Source organism: Ictidomys tridecemlineatus, chromosome 13 (assembly GCF_052094955.1).
Source record: "Ictidomys tridecemlineatus isolate mIctTri1 chromosome 13, mIctTri1.hap1, whole genome shotgun sequence".
Classification (NCBI taxonomy): domain Eukaryota; kingdom Metazoa; phylum Chordata; class Mammalia; order Rodentia; family Sciuridae; genus Ictidomys; species Ictidomys tridecemlineatus.
In genome coordinates this window covers 64,239,454-64,261,880 of record NC_135489.1, presented here as the reverse complement: position 1 = coordinate 64,261,880, position 22,427 = coordinate 64,239,454, and the positions used below count along the sequence as shown (strand labels likewise).

The following is a 22,427-nucleotide window of genomic DNA, read 5'->3' as shown; positions in this document are numbered from 1 at the left end:
GGGCTCACAAGTTCACAGTCTGCAGAAGTCCACATAAAGCAGATTTTTCTTTCGATGTTCTGGGCAAGTTAACCCTTCAAGGACAACACCTGATAAGGGGAGAGCTTTTCCTCCCCACTTTCTTCCCTCCCCTGCCAGCTGTTACCATGGAGCCCAGCTGGTAACTTCTCTCATCTTAGAAATGTAGACATCTCCATGAAGCCCAGCTCAAGGCCAGAGGCCTTGTTAAAGGATTTGTCTTTTTATTATCACACTTTGCATTTGCAAACACACTTCTACTCTACTGGATAAATGTTTGTGAAATACTAGTAAAGGGGTGTCCAGCACCTGGAGTGCTGATTTCTTCCAGGCCAGTGGCCAAGTAAAATAGAGCAACAGGAAAACAGGAAGTTTACCGACATTGAACTCTTTTGTAGACTCTTTTGCTGCCAGTCCTAAACTCAACTATGGTGAAGATTTCTGGAGAAGCTTAGTGAAGATTTTCTGTGGAGGAGGGGGTGCCACTACAATATGTCTCTGTATGCAGATATCCCGGGGTTTTTTGATGGGTCTCCTCGTGAAGCAGGGCATGCACTTTACCTAATGCTAAACTCTTCCTCCCTGATGAATTCCAAACCTGATTAGAACAGCCGTGCCTGGTCTATACCAGGTCTGACTTTCTAGGCAGACAGAATCCAGAAGCACCAAAAGACTTGTTGCTAAGTAGAACGCTGAACACGGTCTGAGCCAGGACAGCAGCAAACCACATCCCTCCAGGATGCTGCTCAGAACCCAAGGCCAGCAGTTTCCCCAGGCTTCTCATTCCTATCTCCCTGGACATGGAGCCTCAGATCAACCTGACGGTTTATCTGCTCTCAGGATCCCTGTCTCCCTAATGTACCTTCCTACTTCTTTCCTCCTTTCTTGCAGTTCTTTCTTCTATATCCCTCATTTATAAGGAAGGAAGAAAGGAAGGAAGGGAGGGAGAGGATGGGAATAAGAAGAATAGAAAAGAAAAAAAAAGACTTGCTTAATGTTAGAATGTTCTACTGTAGAAAGAAAAAATTGAGACCTCTCTATTAGGGCAGCTCAGGTTTCTAATTGATCCCCCCCACTGACCAATTATGCAACATGAACAGGTTGCTTAACCTCTCTGAATTGCATTTCTTCATCCCAAATTCATTGTGAAAGAGTAAAGGATATCATACACCTAAAATTCCTATAATGGGTCTGGGGGTGTGGCTCAGTGGCAGAGCCCGGCATGTGTGAGGCACCTTGTTCGATTCTCAGCATCATATAAAAATAAATAAAGGTCCATCAACAACTAAAAAAAAATACTTTAAAAAAATTCCTATAATGGCACCCGATTCACAATAAACATTCAGCAGTTTTAGGTGCCAGTCTGTGATGATCATGTTGATTGAAATCCAAACCTGTCTTTTGGACATCACTGTCCTAAAACCCTTAGGAACACACCTTCTTCATGTTTCCTCATCCTCCTTTTGGTTAGATCTGAAAGTATTGTTATCAATCTCCCATCAACTGCAGAAGAATAAATTTCCTCCCTCACAAAAATAACCAAACACAGTGACAAAATAACTCTTTTCCTAAATATCACCTGAGTGTTGCCCCCTCTGCATTGCATGGCCATTGTCACGGACTAAACTCCAAGGCATTCCCTCACATCTACCTCCATCTCCTCCATCCCAACTTCAGAACTTGCACAGCTTTGAGGCAGACCCATAAGACACCTGGACTGACCATGCTTGAGTTTCGTGAGCTCCAACTGCCCCACTCCAGCGCTCTCTCCCACGGCCACCTTGACCATTTGTTGGGATGGTGGTGCCATCTTTCAACTCTTAGATCCTTAAATTCTAAAGATTGGTGTACATTTCCAAATACTGTCAGAATTCTCACCTTCATATAGATCTGCTTTGGACATGTTGACTTTCTGACTTTATCAGCTTCTCAAGGTCTAATTATCCTCCTTATGCTGCCACAATAGTATATTTATTGTTCACTCACTCTTTTGTCAGTTTGTTGGCATGCTAGTGTCAAAGTCATCCATGACAACATCCCTACGGAGGCTAACCTGGGGCCAATCCAAGGAGCTGCCTCCTCAAGTCCTTCACATATTTGAATGTTAATGAGAAACCCCAGCCCTGCAGAAGGGGGCCTTATACATGACCTCCAGCCTGTGGTCTTTAAGCCACCAGGACAGTGTTCCCAGCCTTGACCTCACACTGAAATCACCAGGTGGATCACTGAACTCATGCTCAGGTCCCCCACACCTGAGTTTCAGACTTCAGTGACCTGGGCAATGGCCCACGTAAGATTCTCAGTGTAAAAAGATGTTGTCACTAGAGGTCCCTTTGGTTCCTTCCATGTCCAATTCTTTCTTCCATTCCACATGGCGGCCGTACACACAGCCAGACTCCCTGCTCCAATTCCACTTTCTTGCATGGCTCTTACCACAAAACTTGAATCTTATGAACAACAAATAGATAACAGGCAGAAAGTCCCTTTCATAAATTTGACATAAAACATAATCACCTCTTCCTCCTGTTTCAGAAAAAGTACTGTCTCTTTCCAGTGTCTTCTATATCCTGGGTCCTTATTCCTACCACCCCCTCAGGTAACTGTTCTCTGAGTCTCTCTTATACCACTCTCTCAGGTTTCCACCATGATCCCCAGCACTGTCACCTGCCTCTGGTTTATTCCTGCCCCAACATGGGGAAATTGGACCTGCACCGTGGTGGTGCTAGGAGGTGAGGCTTTAAAGAGGTGGTCAGCTCCTTAAGAGGACTGATGTCACTCTTGCAGCCTGGGTCCCTTACCTCCAGAATGGCTGACTATACAGCAAGACTACCCCTTGTGTTTTGTGGCTTCCACACACACCTGCCTGCCCTGCTGCTATGAGGTGAACCACGTGGGGCCCTCACCAGAAGCCAAGCAGTTGCAGCCCTATACTCTGGGCCTTGCCAGCCCCCAGAGCCACAGGCCAAACTCGACCTTTGTTCCTTATAACTCACCCAGTTTCAGGTATTCTTGAAAGTAATAGACCGAGTCCCCCAGGCTGTAATCACACACAAGTGTCTCTAGGTTCCCCTTCATCCTCTCTTCTGCTCACACACGTCCATCTCCTTCCCCAAGCATCACACTCCTACCAAGCCTTACTTGCTTCCTCCGTTTTGTCATCTCATGTTCCTCCTAAAGCCCTTGCCATCAGGCATCCCCTGTCCTCTGGCAGATAACGTTACAGATCATTTTATCTCTCTCATTCATTGATACAGATATTTTTGTTTCACTCTCACAATAATCCCAACAGGTACATAGTAGAGCAATATCTACCCGTGTTGATGAAGATGAAAGGTGTTAAAAGATTAAGCTACTGGTCCGCACAGCTAGTAGGTGGTGGACCCCATATGTGAACCCAGCAGACGGACTCCTGCCTCTGCCTTTTTTACCTACCTTCCTACTCTTTCCTCCCGCTCACCCGATGGCAGCTCTGTCCTACCTGATTTGCCATTCCGAGTGTTTGAGTCCATCTTGAGCTAGACAACAGAGGTAGGACCATAATTTCCACAAATCCACCCTTATGATGCACACATGTGCCAGAAGAGAGATCAGGTGCTGAAGGTTCCTACTAATGTTTTCCCTTCAGTACCTTAGCTAGCTAATCAGGTCCACCCATGCTGATTGTGCCACAATCTGAGGAGCCTGGAAGGTGAGGATCAACAGAGAGAAAGAGGTAGGAAAAGAGAGGGAAGATGAGAAGACGGGAAGAGACAGACAAGGGTGACTAACCCACCACCGAATGTTCTGGAGCCCTGGAGCAAGCAGCAGTTTGCCCTAAGATGTGACTCCATAGACTCCTGGTAACCAGAAGTTGCAAGCAATACCCAAGCAGGCAGCCCATGAAAGATGGGGGGACTGGGTTGTGAGAAGATATATATACATTCCTGAGCCCAAACTCAGGTGGACCCAGAGCCTGCTCAGTTTGATCAGAGTAACAAATGTACAAATGTAGTTTTCATTCAGAACTAATTGTTTAAAAAACATTTCATCTCATAGCAAAAAGATTTTGGCTCAGATGGGGAAAAAAATCTCTCAACACTAAGATTCCAAACAGAATAATAAATCGATGGTAGGCCTTGTGAGAATTCAACAAATGTATTCAAATATGTGTTTGTAGCAAATTAATGAGATGTGATAAGGACAATGCCTTCTCAGTACAGGGGTGTTTTAATTGTGACCTGGCATCTCTGACGTGGAAGCTCTTGAAGGGAAGCTAATTTTCATTTGAGTTTGCTTAATTAACTAATTAAGGAAGCAATTCTGATTCGAGGGTGGAAAAAAATCATTGTTAATGTAAATTTATTGACCATTTTACATTTTATTATTTTGGAAAAGCAAGGGTGGAGAGGATACTGCCAGAGTAATTTTGCATTAAGTTTTTGGGTGTCTTTTATAGTCATTTTTGCAAACTTCTTTACAATAAATACAAGCCTTTTTCAAATCTGAATTTCTTTCCTTTCAGTCAGAAGTTTTGCTAATGAAGCTTTTGCTGGAGTGGAGCACAATAGCTCCCCAGGGACCTCTTTCCACCATTGAGGTACTTTTTCTCTTTCTCTCTCTTAAAAAGAATAATATTGTGTCTTTAGAATGTTCCAGGTGCCCAAAGAAAGACAAGCCATTTGATTTGAATGATTTGAATGATTAATTAGGACATTGACCAATACAAAATAAGAGATAAGAGTTCAAATTCAAAACGAACATCGATCTTTAAAATGGGGAACAAAACCGACTTCTTCTGCATCATTTCTGTCTGATACGCTCGATGCTGAGCCTAAGTGGTTGATGTTTCTAAGGCCCATCTTTTCTCTTCGGGCTTGCAGCTACTTCAGAAGTGATGCGCTAGCCCTTGAATCTTTTACAAAGGACAACTTTCCACAGCACCCAAAGTTGACTGCACAAAAACATTTGTGAAAGGAGAAATGTGATTTTATTGCTGTAAAGAAAGGCTTTTACAGGAGCATCTTTCGAAGGGGACAAAAAGAGGAATTGGAAATATGGACAGAAGTCACTTGGGAGCCAAGGGCATCATAGCTCAGTGGTAGGAGATGTCTAGGGCTGGGGGTGTGGCTCAGTGGTAGAATAAAATTGTCTAGCATGTGTGAGGCCGAGAGAGACAGAGAGAGAGAGAGAGAGAGAGAGAGAGAGAGAGAGAGAGAGAGAGAGAGAGAGAGAGAGAGAGACACCTGGTTTAGGTCTTACTCCTCAATTATGAGGAAGAGCATTTCTTGTAAGTATTTGTACACTGTCAGAGCTATGCAAAGTGTCTTGTTATAAATAAACAGAAACATCTATAATGCAATCCATGACATGACTAGATAACACATGCCATTTTATCCAAAAAAGGTGGTTATTTAGAATATCGTACTGTTAATATTTATTCTTATCCATGTATTAAAATGGACACATTAGGCAAAAATCCATTGTAGAGATGATTTAAGATTCTATCCATATAAAGGAGATATGACAAAGTCCTCATCTCTTAGAATTCTCAGTATGAAATGAACAATGCTGTCTCTAATAATGAAATGGACTAAGTGATACACATTTTAGCCAGTAGTCCATAGATATTAATGTACACAGGCATTCAAGTGTGTCAAAGGTATAGCTGGGCGAGAACAGAGTGAAAGTCATTGTGAAATAGAGCAGAAAATAACTGAATTTCAACTGTTGTCAGGGAGAGATCAGGCAAACCAGTGCAGCTCCTGGTAATTCATAAAACCTCTGGAAATGGAACTGTCTCAGAAGCCATTTCTGTGATAGAGAAGGAATAATTTGGTGAATATTTTCAAGGTGGAGGGAAATATTTTGAAGATGGTAGGCACATGGCTTTACTGTTGTTGTTTACAATAACAACAACAACAAAAAAGAATTGGGGATAGAGCTTAGTGGGTAACGTGTCCCTGAGTTAAATTCCCAGTACCTGGGGAAACAAGTGATCATGAGGGTAAAGAGTTGTAACCCTAGTGATCAATCTAGCTACAAAAATTTGGAAACTGAGTCAATGGCTGAAATGCAAAAGGAAGTCATCCTGGAAGAAAGCCAGAGTTAAAGTGGTGGACAGCGCCCATGGCTCCCACAGCAAAGCAACCCATTTTTATGAAATGTATTTTGAAACAAAGGTGACGTGTCACCTCTGTTCACAAGGTGCCCCAGCGAACCCACCCAAATCCTGACAGATTTGTACTCATACGTTTTCCTCATTTCAAATGAATCCTCTGTGATAACTCTGATACCCTATCTATCAACAGAAAGGAAGCAGAGGACACAGCAAAGCTAATTCTTCTTTGAACTTCAATAATACTTTAGAGCACAATAATATAATGAATAATACTCATTAAGCTTTACATCATTGTTGTTATTTATTGTAGATTATTTATTAAGGAGGCCCAAGTTCATCATTCAGTCTTCCTTAGGCTTCTTTTTTCCCAGCTTATTGCAGCATATGTGTGTGTATGTGAGTATGTGCATGTGCAAATACATGTGTGTTTATACACCGAGGAAACACTAACATGAGAAATAAGTTCACCCTGTGAATGGAAAAGGGCACAGATCAGAACTTAGAATGAGCTGCAGCTGCCTCTATGGCAAACACATGCTGAACCACTCAATTTTAAGCCTAGAAAGAGAATCAGTGTGTGTCTATTAGTCTGTCACCTGACATTGCTGTTTGTATAGGTCAAATTCCTTAGATGCTGGCAATTCCACATGGTTCGGCCTGTAGCACAAGACTGGATCCTGCCTCCACCTTTCACTTCGTAATAAAATGAAGAGAAACTCAGGGCTGGGGATGTGGCTCAAGTGCTAGTGTGCTCGCGTGGCATTCGTGCGGCCCGGGTTCAATCCTCAGCACCACATACAAAGATGTTGTGTCTGCCGAGAACTAAAAAATAAATATTAAAAAACAGAAGAAGAAGAGAAGCTCACAGGTGCTGAGCCCCTGGTGCTTGGTCAAGGGTTTTACCAGAGGCCACGTTAGGAACAGGGCTCAGTTTTACACTTCATTAGATGGTATCCCCACCATAGCCCATGATCATCTAAGGCTGGAGAGCTCAGGGCCTGGATAAATATCATTCATTAAACATCAAACAAACATGTCATCGAAATACCACTAAAATAAATATCAAAACTAGAATCTGATGCCTCCAATCTAATTCCATGGGGCTTATAACCAAAATAACAAAGTGAGAATGGCATTTACCCTGAGTGAGATACATATTAGATATTAAAAAGAAAGAAAGAAAGAAAGAAATATATATGTATACCCAATAAGTCTCTTTCACAGTATTCCATGTGGCCTCCCTCTGTGAGTCTCTTTCTGACATGAGGCTGCTCTTCCTCATTTGAAAGCCCATGAAAGTCCCCTTCCTTCCAACACAGTGATGTCCACATGGGCCACTCCACCCCAATCCCTCTCTTCTCTTCACCCCCTACGATCCCCTCCCTCTCAGGGAAAGACAGGACTGAACGCTCACTCTAAGGCTTTATAGCAGAGCTTTGCCAGTTGGTTTTAATCCTGGAGAGACTTCAGTGGGTAACAGAATTACATAATTTAGCCAGGCACCGTGGGGCACGCCTGTGATCCCAGAGGCTTGGGAGGATTTCGAGTTCAATGCCAGCCTCAGCAACTTAGCAAGGCCCTAAGCAACTCAGCAAGACCCTGTCTCTAAAATTAAAAAAAAATTAAAAATGTCTGGGATGTGGTTCAGTGATTAAGCACCTCTGTGTTCAATCTCTGGTACAAGATAAATAAGTAAATAAATAAAAGAATTACATTATTTATTACTTTAAATGAATTTTAATTGCTTTGAATTTAATTGAAAAGACTATATGACACAGGTAGTTTAAGCCATACATGAATCCATTTTAAATATATATATATATATATATATATATATATATATATATATATATATATATATATATTTAACCCCTATTCTTTTCCAGAGGGGAAAATTGCTACAATTATTTTTCTAGTGGACCCTTCCAGAAATGTCCTGTATTTTACATGTACACATTATACTTATAGATGTAGATATTCATTTTGGAAATTTCAAATGGGAGAATATTTTATTCTCTTCCTTGCCTTTAAAAAAAATCTTGAAGTTCACTATCAGTCAATATGTTTACCTCATTCTCTATTAAGGGTGAGTGTTATTGCAGAGTATAAATGTTTGAATTTATTTATCAATCACCTAGCAATTAGAGAACTGTATCAACATATCATTTTATTATTATAAAATGGTATAATCTATGTGTGTTCCTACATGCATATATGTGCATATATTAATGCAATAAGGGGAAGATTCATTCCTGCAAGTAGAACTACTTCATGTAGCTTGTACATTGAGAGATGAAAACATTGCTCTTTTTGCACTACCTTCATCCAGAACGACTGCAAGGAGATCAATTTTGAAATATAGATATTGTCAAATGGCTGGCTGTCTAGGAGTAGTATCAATATATATTCCCACCAGCATCTGAAGTGGTGCTGATTCTGAATCCTCCAAATTCCACTCTCAACTCAGGAGCAGGCACATTAACAGGCCTAGCTCTGGGGTCGGGCAGGGAGTTCAGATTTTGCAGCCAGACTTCTTGGGTTCAAATCCTTGAGCCATTACCCATTCAATCTACAGTTGGGTTAAATAGACAAAACCTGTAATTTTTTTTTCTTTCCTTGATTTTATCTGGGAAGACCATTAGTATCTACCTCGTAGAGTCTTGTTAAGGATTTAAACATATACAAAGCACAAAAGAATCTTGCTGGGTACACACTGAAGCACTCAGGTTGTTAGGTCTTCAAACTAAAACTTCTTCATTTTCATTGAAATTTGTTTTAACATGAGTCTTAGGCTAAGCAGTACTATCCATGATCTCGCAGGGTTGGTGTACCATTTACATTTGATTTTAAGAGACTTTACACTTAATGCGTAACTGTAAAAGTTGGAGAAAATAAAATGTTTTAATCCATCCTGCTGAGCTAAGGAGGGTCTCAGTGCTGCGGCTTTATTTTCATTTCTTCAATGTGTAAGCAAGGCGAACATCATTTCATACATTTAGAAATCATTTCTTGGTCTGGGCTGCTCATTAACATTTCTCATTTTTACATTGCCTTTCCGTCCTTATCCATCAATGTGTAAAGGTACTTTTATAGATAAGGAAATTAACAGTGTTGTGTCCATTAAAATCTCATTTCCCAATCCTGGATTGATATCTATGTTGGCATTTTTTCATGTAGTATTTTTCTAGAAAGATAATTTATTTGTCTATTCAGTGTGATCTGGGTTTGCATTTTTCTTAAAAATATGTGCTCACTCCAATACTGTAAAGGCAAACTTTCTCCCAGAATCCTCTGAGACTATCTCTATGGATGCCTTACTTTATATCTTTAAATATATGCAATCTATTTTGATATAAAGAGTCAGGTCAGGGGCTGGGGTTGTGGCTCAGTGGTAGAGCGCTCACCTTGCACATGCAAGGCCCTGGGTTCGATCCTCAGCACCACATAAAAATAAATAAATAAAATAAGATCTTGTGTTCAACTACAATTAAAAAATAAATGTAAAAAAAGAGAAGTGAGCATTATTTTGTTTTCTTTTTTCAGATAACTACTTAATTGTCTTCATATAATGTATGAAGTAACTATTTTTCTTATTCACTTAAAATATCATATATTTGACATGTCAGCATACATGTTGTAATTTATTAACGGATACCATATTTTTCTCCACTGTTCTTCATACTAATATTTAGCATCCAAAAATCCAGAATTCAGCTTTATTATATATTTCTCCTGTTTGTAGGACTAATTTCCCTTATTATAATTCTTTATACTAATTGCTTGGCTTATTCTTTTTTAAAATTAATTTTTTAGCTGGGCATGGTGGCACACACCTGTGATCCCAGAGGCATAGGAGACTGAGGCAGGGAGATCCCAAGTTCTAAGCCAGTCTCAGCAACCTGGTGATGCCCCTAAGCAACTTAACCAGAACACCATAACTATAGCGGCCCTGTTGTATAACAGATCTCTTGAATTTATTCCTCTAATGTAATTGCAATTTTGCATCCTTTTGACCAACATCTCCCCAAACAGCCTCCTCCCTGCCAGCCAGCCCCTGGTAGGCACCACTGGCTTCTCTGCCTCTGAGTTCAACATTTTTTAGATTCTACGTCTAAGTGGGACTGTGCAGTATTTGTCTCTCTGTGCCTGGCTTATTATACTTAAGATAATGTCCTTTCTACATGCTGTCATGAAGGATGAACTTCCTTTTGAAAGGCTCAGAGTATTCTGCCATGTATATATACCACATTTCCTTTCTCCATTCATCCACCCATGACCACTTAGAGGGGCTCTGTTGGCTTCTATGAATAGTGCTGCTACAGACCTGGACTGCAAGTGTCTCTTAGACTTGCTGCCTCATTTCCTTTAAATGTTTGCCTAGTAGTGGGGTTGCTGGATCATTTATAAGTTCTATTTTAATTTTTTGAGGAATCTCCATACTGTTTTCTATAATAGGTGCACTAATAGAGATTCCTACCAAGAGTTTCCTTTTCTCCACACCCTCACCACTTGGTATCTTTCTTTTTCTTATTACCGGGGATTGAACTCAGGAGCACTCAACCACTGAGCCACATCCTCAGCTCTATTTATTTGGAGACAGGGTCTCACTAAGTTGCTTAGTGCCTCACTGTTGCTGAGGCCGGTTTTGAACTTTTGATTCTCCTGCTTCAGCCTCCCTAGGTGCTGGGATTATAGGTGTGTATCACCATGCCTGGCTTTTTTTTTTATAAGAACCACTCTAAAAGATGTAAGATGATATCTCATGTAATTTTAATTTGCATTTCCCTGACAGTTATTATTAATTAGAACGTTCACTAACTATATAGAGGGCTATTCTCCCTAAGATAAATTTTATCATGGTAGCCAAAGTTTCTGTGCAGGAAAAAGCCCTACTTGTCAATATCTTGGATAGAAGAAGAGTATATATACTATACTTCTTTTGAAAGAAAACTGCTTAGGTAAGCAAATAGCTCCGATTTGTCAATGTCACTGAATGAAAAATGAAGGCTGTGACCTCTCAGGAAGTCTGTAGTTGTAGGGTAGTTGTTTTCAGAAAGTTAAATGACTCACAATCGGGAACCTAGAGGGAAATCAAAGGATTCTGCTGGTAAACCAGGCTTCCATTGAGAGAGTCTCCTACAGGGCCGTGGTGAAGCTTTTCTTAAAGAACCCACAAGGGAGCATGTTAGTTAGGTTTTCACTGCCGGGACAAAAACACCTGACAAGAACAACTGAGAGCAGGAAAAGCTTACCTGGGTTCATGGTTACAGAGGTTTAGGCCATGGTCAGCCAACTGCTTCCAGTGCTCTGAGCCCGAGGTGAGCAGAACATCATGGCAAGATGTTCACCCTTCCCACAGTTACCCTCCAGTCCTTTCAATTTATTAATCCATCAAGTGGACCCATCCACTGATTAGGTCACAGCTCTCACGATCTGATCATCTCACCTCTGAATATTCCTGCTTCAACCCAGGGGATGTGAGTGACCACCTTGTATCCAAGCCACAACGGGGGAGATTTTCACTATTACCAAGACAAAATGGGACTGAGCTGTTATATGGATTCTAATATGACCAAAGAACAGAATCCCTGACAAAACAGAATCTCTCACTGTGAAATTAACCAGTGAGATTCTGGAGTAGCTCTGTCATTCTTAATATCATCCTAAGTGCTTTCAAAAGTTTAGGGCATGGAATAAGGAAGGAGCTGCAAGAGCTTGTCCTTCAAGGGGTTGGGGGTCAATGATGGCATTCCACCGCCATCTTTGATTACCTCATGACACTCATCCACAGTTGCCATTTTGATTTTCCACAAAATTCCTGGGCAATTTATTCATTCAAGAGAACACAAGTGTAAGTTCGAGTTGCTTCTGCTGTGTCTCAAGGTCACAGGTGTACCCGTGGAGCTTATGTGGCCCTGAATCACATCCTTCCCTGCAGGAACTACCTCTGTGCTCCTGGTGCTATCGGGATGCAGAGGGCTCCCCCTCACACTAACTGAACTCAGATGAATAATATTAAACGAAAAATATTAACCAAAGGAGCTTTTTAAAGGTTTTAGCTTGAAAACAGAAAAAAATGAGTAGTGCTGTGTAGATCATACATTATTAATAGAGCCCACTGACTACTGAAGTAACTTGTTGCATACTTTCTAAAAAATGCTTTCATTGTGGTAAGATAGATGTCACATGGAGCTTAACATTTCAATCGTTTTCAAGCCTACAGTTCAGTGGCATTAAGTACATTCAGACTATGCATCCGTCACCACCAGCCATCCTCGGAACTCTTTAAATCCTGCAACTGAAACTCAGAGCATGCCTTTTAACAACTCACGAAGTAGGCGACACCCTGTGACTCCCTTCAGTTTCCAGAGCGTTGGAAAGGTCACATTGTAGAGGTGTCACTTGATGTGGCACTCCTGGCTTGCACAGACCTACCTCAAAGGAATTTTTAAAGCTTGGGCTGCTTGACCTTAAATGCAGCTTAAGAAACACTTCCCATTCAATGGTCACCACTCACAGGAAAGATTCTGTCATTACTGACGTTCTTTCTCTTTGAGTTTTGCTCTGAGGTAGATTACATATGTTCAGAACTAAAATTTTTGCAGAATGCTTCATCAGGAAAAATGCAAAAAGACTGTTTCTTCACCTTCTTGGAAATCAGGACTTTGGATGCAATGGTGCAAAGATCAGGCATGGAGGTACTGGCAAGCCCAGAGGGCATATAGCTTGATGCTCAGAGTGTTCTTCATAAATAGCAGATGACATTAGTTTCAATCATGGACAAAATATTTGTTTTTCCCTCTTGCTTCCTATTTAGGAAAAGCCCTTTCCTTCAAGGGAAAAAAATATTGCCTAATCTTGAGTATTCTTTGTATGTGCACAATATACATGGATCTGTTGATAATGTGGTCAGCTTTATACAGACAATATGACCAACTTGGTGTTAGATGAAGGGAAGGTGATGCGAAAATGTGGAGATATAGAAGGAACAAGCTGCAGTTACTACAGCCCGAAGCAGAATAAACATCAATGAAGACAGGAGATCAAATGATCACCCCTGAGCCTGGAGGAAACAGAGCTCAGGCACTGCACCTGTATAACAAGACAGGGGCTGGCTCTGTCTGCAGACCTGCTCTCCCTCTGACTCACTGAGTCCATGCCTGTCAGGGGCGCAGGGCTTGCTGGCTACCCAGCCACCCCACCAGCTCCTCTTCTCCCAGGGTCACCTAACTGTTGCCTGGCTCAGAAGATGCACTCATTTGCATTATTGTAGAAGGACAAAGAAGTCACTAAGATGCTCAGAGTGTTCTTCATAAATAGCAGATGGCATTAGTTTCAATTTTTCTGTCTGCCTGGTGCTTAGTGCAGCCTCTTCCATCAGGTCCCTTCTCACTCCAACATGATCAGCTCTTCTCTGATCCCCATCTTCATGCTCTTGGATTAGATACCCTCACCTGTGCTCCAATCAGGCCAGACCATCAAGGAGAAAATTCAGACAACTTATGCTTCCAGGGAGATCCACCAGTGTACTTCAGGAACACACACATGAGCAGGTATATTTAGATTTCCCAGTTTGGATGGACATACATTTTGAATCCTGGAATGGTTTGGATAAGAGGTATCCCCTCAAAGCTCCTGTGTTGACATAGGAATGTGCAGAGGTAAAATGACTAGGTTGTGAAAGCTGTCACCTAATCAGTCCAACTTATTGTGAATGGACTAACTAGATGGTAACTATAGACAGGTGGGACATGGCTGGAGAAAGTGGGTCAATGGGGGACATGCCCAGGAAGAGTGCAGCTTCTCTGTGGTCCCTTCTCCCTCCCCCCCTCCTTTCTGGCCACCATGAGTAGAACAGTGGCCCTCTGCCATGATGTTCTGCTCCACCATGGGCCAGAGCAATGGAGTTGGCCAACCGTGGACTGAATCTCTGAAGGCATGAGCCCAACTTTTCTCCTCTAAGTTGATCTTGTTGGTTATTTGGGTCACAGCATCAAAAAACTGACTAACACAGATACAAAATTCTTTGAAAAGAGAGATATTTACTAAAGAGGATATTATGTGGAATACAAATGAGGGGGGAAAACACTTCTTTTACTAAAACTACTTTTAAAAAATCCTAACATGACTAACATAACTTAACAGTCATGTCTTACACCTAGACACCCTGTCTCCAGTTGCTAACAAAGGGCACCTTCTGAAAAAATGTGATATTAAGTGACTCTGTCATATAGTGATTGTTAGAGTGTACTTAACACAAACTAAGATGGCTGCGATGTCCCTAAGTCATACAGTCCAATGGTTCCACAATCATATACGGCTGTTTTTGTCTAAAATTTCATTATGAGGCAAATGACTGTATTTTCACATAATATTAATTATTATTACTGAAGGACTTAATATCTGTGGATATTACTTGTATTCCAAAGTAAAATGGTGATAAGATGACCAGTACTGAGAAATAATTCGGCTGGATTTCAATACAGATGAAAGGTAATTCTTTGAAACAAAACTCGGGAGAAGATAAAGATAAAACTTGGGAGAAGATAAAGATAACCGATGATATAATTAAAGCAAAACTCATCCTCTTTACCAGAAAGTTAAAAAGTTACAAAACAAACTCACACAATATTATTCAGGGGATACTTTTTTCTTGGCATAAAACATTTTAACGGAGCGAGAGATCCAGAACACACAAAAAAAACTCCATATACAGTACCAAGAAATAATGAGTCCCACAAGGAAACAAACAGCAAAGGAAGAGATGGGGATGAAGGATGGATGAGGTGGAAGGGTTGTGTGTATGTGTGTTTGGGCCTTGAATAAAAGAATTTTATGAAGAAGAGAATATTTGTCTGAGAAATGAATCGAGGAAGTTATATATGCTAAGTTACCTAGGGAAAGATTTCAAAGGGACTGAACAGATACTACAAAAGACGGACTTCACTTGACACCTTTAAAGAGCATCCAGAAGCACAGTGTAGCACAAAATGTTATGAAGCCAGAGAGAAGCAGTGAATACAGTCAATTTTGCTTCCTTTAATCTACAAAAGTTCTTTCTTGAAAACAACTACAATTGTACGCTACACAAAATCCATGGTCATTTGCAGCAAGAATTGAAGAAAATAAAATTCCACGAATTTTGTATTTGGAAGCCATATGCAATAGTCCAGGGGAGGACTGGGAGGTAAGCCATAGTGGTAATGGTGGAAGTGATGGAAGCTGAAAGACCCCATATATTCTCAAAGGATTTGGGTTTGACAGGAGCCAATGTGGGGTGTGCAGGAATAGAGTTCACTGGTAACTCCAAGGATCTTGGCTCAAGCAGCTGGTAAATATGGCAATATTTACTGACAGGTGGATGCCCAGGGGAGATAGGTTTGGTGGTGGGGAGAGTGTGGAAGGCAATAATTTGTGTTTAAGCATGCTCATTTTTAAATTTTTTTTGACACCCAAACAGAAAAGGAGTTTGATGCTTACAGGGAAAGCTTGAAGCCAAGTGGAAGGATTGGATAAGGATCTGACCATAGCCAATCCCAGCCTGTAGAAAATTTCATAAGGAATTAAAGACTGATGTATTTCTTTACAGGTTTGGTTCTTAAGTCTCACAGAAATAAGTGGAAAATTGACACTAGGGATGATGGCTTGTGGCTGTAACAAAATACCTGAGAAAAAATAACTTAACGAAAGAAATATTTATTTTAGCTCACAGCTTCTGAGGTTTCAGTCCATGATCACTTGGGTCCACTGATTCTGGGCCTCTGATGAGCAGAAAGAGATGGAGGAAGGGGCTGTAGATGCATGTAATCCCCAAGAGCACATCCTCAAGGACTCACTCCCTCCATCCAGATCCCACCTCCTACAATAATCACCACCTTCAATAGTTCATTTAGCTATGAACCCAACAATGGATTAATCCATTCATGGGGCCAGAATCCTCCTGATCCAATCACTTTCCAAGAGCCAAAGCCTTTGGGGGACATTCCAGATCCAATGCATGACACCTTGACACCTGATTTGTTTCAGATTCAGACTGTTCTTCTTTCAGATTTTAGGAAGGTTCTATACTGCATACACCAAGCATCAGTGACTAGGCGGAAATCTTACACATGGCTATCTCTGCAATAAAACACATGGATATTCCCATTAAGCAGGATAAATAAAGAACATAAACAGCCCCCAAAGTTGGAACATTCAGATTTTGTTGCTATATGAGTTTGGGTTTTATCATTTTAATCGCTCTGCTTCTAGAATTAGGCACTGCAGAAAAGCAAGTGTGGATCTTTAATAATAGAAAACATTAGTGTAGCTAATGAATAGACCCAGACCCCAAAAATTAAAAAGCCATTAAAAAACAGGATAAGGAGAGCATCCAAGAAAGATATGAGGTTGGAGAATAAATTTTTAATGTGTCCTTAACATAAAAATAAAAGAAATAGGCTTTTTAGAAGAGATCTGGAGACACATTCTGTTTTCCTGCGAGAGGAAGGTTAATGCAATAAATCTAAGGCAAGCACTGCACCCAGTCTGAATCTGTGCTGGAAAAAAATGATAGTAGGTTTACAAAAACATGCAGTTTAGTAGGTTTACAAAAACATGCAGTTTTCTTTAATCCATAGTGTAAATAATTTTATACATAAAAACCAAATCTCTTTAAGCTAACTTATTTTAACTCCATTCATGAAATCTAGAATTATTGCCTAGATAAAGGCTGAAAGCTCATATAAGATATGCAATTTTTTATTACAGCAGCAATGACAAGACTATATAACAGACAATATCAACTCATCCTTTTAAGAAAATGATAAACCTAAGACAATCAGTGAATTTTACTTCTGAAAAAGTAACCGAACAGAATACACCAAAGAGGCCACACTCATCAAGAATATAATCATGATTCAGCTTATATTTTCCTAGAAGATATTATTAAAGTCTACCAATCTCTTATTTACTAAAAGCAAGAATGGATGACTGAACAAAGAAAAGGTCCCTTGGATGCTGAGGTAGGTGGAGAAACTCAGCTGTCTGCAGAGGCATTTCATAATTCAAACGTGAGACCCTCACTCTTGGCTATTTTACAACTTTCATGAAACTCCTCAGTCTCTCCATCTCTGTATGGCCAGTCCTCTTGCATCTCGGAGCTCATGTTATTCTGCTTTCTAGGACACCTACCTTCATCACTCTGCAGCACTCCAAACACTCTCTTCAAGACCTGTCTAAGCTCCATTCTGCAATCCCTGGGGTCTGTGTCTCGTAGGTGAACACCCAATAATCATCTCTAGGCTGGTCTGTGGGTTCCATCTCTTTAGCATTAACTTTGGTTCACCCTACAATTCTGTGCAATCAGAGTAGGCACTGAATTTATTAAATGGTGACAATTTGCAGGTCAGAGGGATGGAGGAGGAAGGGCGAGCCATGACAAAGCCCTGCCCTCAAAAACTTCTTGGATCAAAATGGCAGGAGGAACCAGATCCTCACAGTACCACGGGTCCTAGTTTTAGTGCAACCATGTCCTAGACAAGAGCAGGGCTGGGAGAGACTACTGTCAGTGTGGTTGCTCAAGAAAGGCATCCTGGGAGAGGATGAATCCCACTCATTAATTCAGAAAACATCTGCTGATGTTCTGGTCTCTACATGGAAGAGTTAAACTCCATAGAATGCACTTATTTCCTAGAGCCATTAGAACAAAGTACCTCACACAAAGAAACTAAGCTCCTAGAGGCCAAAAGACGGAGCTGACCACAGGGCAACTACCTCTACAAGCACTTGGGAAAGACCTGCTCCATGCCTGCCCACCTCATAGCTTCTGGAGACCTCAGTGTTCCTTGGCTTAAAGACGTCTTACTTCCTCTTCATAGAGGGTTCTCTCGCTCCATGAGTGTCCATCTTTGTGTTCAAATGTCTTCATTTAGGAAGAGTCATTGGATTAAGCCCAACCCTACTGACCTCATTTTAATGTGGTTGTAAATAACCAATTTCCAAATAAAGTCACCTTTCAACACACTGTAGGTTAGGATTCCAGCATGTGTTTTGGAGAAGCACAAGTCAACGCAAACCAGAGATGCAGAAAGACACTGTGAGTTCAGAGGATGCTCACGCTGTGATATGCCTTCAGGAAAGGAAACCAGTCACTCCAGTGAAGCTCAGCTCCACCCACAGGGGATGGGATGGTGGGGACTGGCATTTGGTGCTACTTACACTATTTTGGATTAATACGGACCTTATTCTTCACATTATTTTTCCCTAAGCATATAACCTTTTAGAGTAAAAAAAAAAAAAACAGGGAAAGAAGGGAGGGGAGACAGAAGGTGTTGGTTTTAGAATATCTTTTTTATAGGAAAATCATGCCCAACCTTTTAAATAGCCTTCATCAGTGCAGAGCAAGATTTCAAACACATCTGAGTTACTTCCAAACCTTAGGTACCAAATTATTTTTGCAATATATTTCAATTAGTTAAATACACAATAAGTTAAATATTCACACCATTAAAACAAAAATTATTCCTCCAAAAAAGGCTTTAAGACATAATCACCAATAGAAATGCCACCACCGTGAGGAAATTCAAAGTCTTCTGGAGGATCTCACTGAGATCTACAGCCTGGAATTTCTCAATGTATCTACATAATAAAGAAAACACGATTTTTCAAGTTCAAAGCCTGTGTTCTTGAACTTGTCCTACATAGAGAAACTGCTCATTTATTAAATTTTAAAACTTCAGTATCTTTCAGAAGCATGAGATTAAATCAGAGAAAATGAAAGAATAAATTCAATATACTAATGTGAAATCATACAGAGGCAATGCTAAAATATATTATTCAACAAAATGAGGAAAATTACATAGGATTTGTATTATTCTTAATCTTCTACACTAATTAAGGTATAGTAACAAGAGGCTCTTTCAATATTTTCTTTGAAATGGGCAACCTGCTTTCACATAATTTTTTTCAAAGTAGTCCTTAAAATCCTTTTTCTCAATAGAAGTATCTTTTGCAAATATATTTCCCCATTCTCTAGGTTATCTCTTCATCATTCACTGCTTCCTGTGTTGTATGGAAGCTTCTTAGTCATAATATGATTTTTCTACTTGAAGTTTTGTTGGTTGTGATTTTGGAGTTTTCTCCAAAATATCCTTGCCCAAACTAATACCCTGATTTAGTTACTATTCAGTCCATAGATGTATATAACAGACTGTACTTCCTAAATATGTGCAATTGTTATGTGTCAAATGAAAACAAAATAAAAAGTGTACATGAAAACTGTTTCTCTTTATGGGTTTGCAGCAACGAGTAGTAATTCTTATTATTGGAAAACATACTCAGATGCTCTCTTCTCGTCGATATTGCTTCCAGTTCCTCCCACTGTCACTGAACATCAGGAGGTAGCTGGTCACCCAGTCGGAGCTCCCGTATCCGCCCTGGGTGGCCACAGCCGTGACCTCCATTCTCTCTTCAAGGTCAATCTGCAGCCATTGGTATTTATTTGACACAAGTGGGGTCCATCCACCAGCTCCTTTTTTGAGGCAGAAAAAAAGAAGGATAATGGTAAGGAGGAGGAGGAAATAACTTAGCATACCTGTTCCTGGAGTAGCAAACAGTCAGCTTAGAAGTCTACATAAACTTGAGAAAATCATAGATTCGTGTTAGAAAAAAGAAACTGAACGTGGATGAACACTACATTGTCTTCACATGCCATTCAGGGGGGTCCCAGTGAGTGGAGGAAGTGTCTGATGTCATGTGGGCAGCCAGTTTATCATTCCCGTCATGCCTGGGGGACCAGTTCTGTCCTCTGTCAAACACAAGAGACTAAATTCCTACAGTAAGGCACAGTATTGGGCATTAAGTAAATGAAAATAGTCAAAACACAGTCCTTGCGCTCAGACTGCCTACAGTCGAAGCAGACACGAGTTCAAGGGGCTGGTGGCTGGTGGCTGGGCTCTGGGGTAAAGCACCTGTTTTGCATTCAAGAGGCCCCATGTTAGATCTTGAGTGTCACAAAAAATAAAAGGGATTTCAAACTACAGAGTACTTGTGAACAGATCTCATATATGGAATTTAAAGAAGTGGATCTCAGAGGTAGAGAACAGAACAGAGTCACCAGGGACTGAGGGTATGTGGTGGAGAGACAATGGTAAAACCTGAAAATTAAAAATGAATGAACAGGTCCAGAGCAGAGAGTGGAGGAGGGAGTCCCCGGCAGGGCTGTGGGCTCTCTGGCTGTAGCACAGGGAGACGGGGAGAGCCCCCACGGAGTGCCTGTGTCTTACACAATGAGAAGTCTGCCAAGTATCATGAGTCAAGGAGCACAGAGTCTGCCGGGCACAGAGTCAAGATTCTGATCTTTTTGTTTTGACAAAGGTCACACTTTTGGAACAAAGAATAGCAGTGGCTGGTGAGGTCTTACTGATGTTTGTCATTTTTCTGGTCAAATAAATAAAATGGGAAATATTTCGGAACTACTATTTCTTTAATAATCAGCATTCTGGACACTGCTATTTTCTAACTCGGGGAATGTGTCTTTTTTATTAGGGATTATTTTTATAATTATACCCTAATTTGTAAAGTATTCAATACCATGTCCAGCATAATGTGAAGGTTCAAAAAAGCTTGTTATTGTTGTAACATAACTGGGAGAAGAAATGAATGAGCGGATGATATTACACCATTATATGATGGGATGTAGGAGTGCAGAGAAATGTATTTATAGGCACCTCTCTGGATTGATAAGCACAACTTAAATATTATGTGCTTAAGAGCTCAAATTTTACAGATTCTTTAGAATTCAGATTCTAAGATTTCTTTTCTTTTTTTTTTTTTGGTAATCAATCTTTGTTCAAAATATTTTCCCTTTGAATGTACCATAAGCACAAACCTTTTTGATCCAGACTCTGAAGATATATATGTGTATATATGTATATATATATATATATATATATATATATATATATATATATATATGCACACACATATATTTATGCATATGCTTACAGATACTGATAGATAGATGGTAGATGGATGGATGGATAGATAGATAGATATGGGGGGGCATTGCTTTGCTTTTTATTGCTAAGTACTTTAACTTGAAGATCCTGGGAGGCAGTCAGGCATTGTGGCACACACCTGTAATCCCAGCAGCTCTGGAGGCTGAGGCAGGAGAATCAAAGCAAGCCTCAGCAAAAGTGAGGCCTTAAACAACTCAGTGAGAACCTTTTCTAAATAAAATCCAGGTAAGCTGCTTATCTCCTAAGGCTATCTTTGGAATTAAATGACAAAATTCCTGTAAAGTGAACTCTGTGCCTGACCCAAAGCTCTCAATGGTTCACTAAATAAGGGATGTTGTGCAAGAATGGAAACGGGTAAGTAGTGCTCTCTGACCGCCTGAAAAGTGGAGTATGCTGGGAGGATCAGGAGTGGGGAAGAAACCATGGGAGCAGTTTCCACTGAGGTGCACATAGGTGTCCCCCAAACCCTTGCACTGTCTCTGGCAGGGGCAAATGCAAATTGTGCTGCAGATCATCCAAGATTGAATCTTCCCTCATGTAAAAGAGCATGCTGTGTGAATGGAGGATGATCCCCATGTGCAGAAGGACACCTACTGTGCCCACCTCCGACCTGTAAGTGTCAGAAATGTAGGGGAGACTTCAGTGGCCCAATGTGCAGAGTTGGCCGCCAGTAAGTCACTGTCTTCTAGACAACATCCCAGACTCTTTTATTGGTGGAGATTGGAGATGGGTACCGGGGATGGAACTCAGGAGCACTCAACCAGTACCATTTTTTATTTTGAGACAAGGCCTCCCTAAGTTGCTGAGTCTCCCTAAGTTGAACTTGTGATCCTCCTGCCTCAGCCTCCTGAGCTGCTGGGATAACAAACTCTTAATAGCATATTATTTTGAAGGTGCTGATGGGACATGGAGGTCCTATGTGGATGCATAAAGTATGTAATGTAGGTTTGGAGTGGAGTCGGGTACTCCGGAAGTGAGGACAGTGTGACACTCCATCCTCCTGGTCAGACAAGGCCCAGGATCCTACAGTGGATGCACAATAAGAGTGAGGGTTTATCTGCTGGCACTTTCCTGTTGAGATCTACCAGATCCCTGAGGTTGGGGTTTGGATGTGGAACAACACCAGAAAGCTCCTGTATTGAAACATCGTCCCGATGATGGATTAGATAGGAGGTGTCCCTCCAAAGCTCAGGTGTGAGACAATGCCATAACTTTCAGAGGTAAAACGATTGGAAGGAGAGGCGTAACCTAATCAGTGCATTGATCCTCTGATGTGGATTAGCTGCGTGGTAACTGTAGGCAGTTAGAGAGTG

The 22,427-nt window shown here is 40.8% G+C and overlaps 1 pseudogene; it reads right to left on the bottom strand.

Annotated features, from left to right (window-relative positions):
- Positions 1 to 19,577, bottom strand: part of LOC144369659 (contactin-associated protein-like 3) — a 141,840-nt pseudogene extending 122,263 nt beyond the window's left edge.
- Positions 19,578 to 22,427: the final 2,850 nt, after the last annotated feature.